This window comes from Etheostoma spectabile, chromosome 24, assembly GCF_008692095.1.
Source record: "Etheostoma spectabile isolate EspeVRDwgs_2016 chromosome 24, UIUC_Espe_1.0, whole genome shotgun sequence".
NCBI lineage: Eukaryota > Metazoa > Chordata > Actinopteri > Perciformes > Percidae > Etheostoma > Etheostoma spectabile.
Window position 1 is genome coordinate 15,399,260 of NC_045756.1, and position 849 is coordinate 15,400,108.

The 849-nt window shown below is 33.3% G+C and overlaps 2 protein-coding genes and 1 pseudogene across 2 annotated transcripts in view; 1 reads left to right on the forward strand and 2 right to left on the reverse strand.

The window, feature by feature from the left end:
- LOC116673699 (zinc finger protein 431) overlaps positions 1–849 on the reverse strand; it is a 193,334-nt gene that overhangs the window by 80,401 nt on the left and 112,084 nt on the right. The window lies entirely within an intron of this gene.
- Positions 1–849, forward strand: part of LOC116673702 (gastrula zinc finger protein XlCGF8.2DB-like) — a 325,201-nt pseudogene that overhangs the window by 23,462 nt on the left and 300,890 nt on the right.
- The window catches only part of LOC116673697 (oocyte zinc finger protein XlCOF8.4), a gene marked incomplete in the record, with an annotated part of 34,635 nt that overhangs the window by 8,172 nt on the left and 25,614 nt on the right, over positions 1–849 (reverse strand).

Sequence of the window (849 nt, forward strand, 5' to 3'; positions counted from 1 at the left end):
TTGGTGTATCAAAAGTCCTGAGTAATAAAGATTGCACAGTAATGAGATTAAGTGATTGAATGGTTAAGCATTAATAATAAATATAGAATATACAGCATATATAATATGAAAACTAAATATAAACATGTCATCAGTTATTAATAACAGCATCAAATCATCTTACTCAAATTGTAATGTTCCAGACATGTTATTAGTCTTCATATGATATATACACACTCAGATGAAGATTGTATATGAACAGGCTCATGTTCAGTCATAAATATACATCTCCATCAGATAAAGGTACATTTTTTTTCAAATATGCATTATGTTTAAATCCATGAATTGCAAGCACTTTCTACTAGATACAATTCAATTTTTTTTCTCTTCAGATATTCACTCACATTCAACTTGGCAAAATAACTTCCGTTTGCCTTGTTGTTGTACATCAAGACAACAAAATATATATATATATATTTAAATCAGATAAAGAGGTCCACTGCTTTGGAAGTTATTAAAAATCTTTAGGACACAGTTAAAGAAGTTTCTCATTTCATTTGAAACCTTATGGCAGAGTATTTCTATTGGTTGCATATATTTATAGTCTGTTTCTGTTTGCTTGCTGTAGTGAGCGGAGAATGGGTGTGATGTGGTCATACTTTCGCACTCTCATCAGGATCCTTGCAGCACTGTTCTGAACATATTGCAGTTTCTGCAGACTCTTGATAGGGATCCCGATGAGAAGTGCGTTACAGTAATCCAGTCTGGAAGAGACAAAGTCGTGGACCAGTTTTTCAGCACCAGCTAAGGTGAGTGTAGAACAGATTTTTGCAATATTTCTGAGATGATAGAAGGAGATCTTGCAGGGGT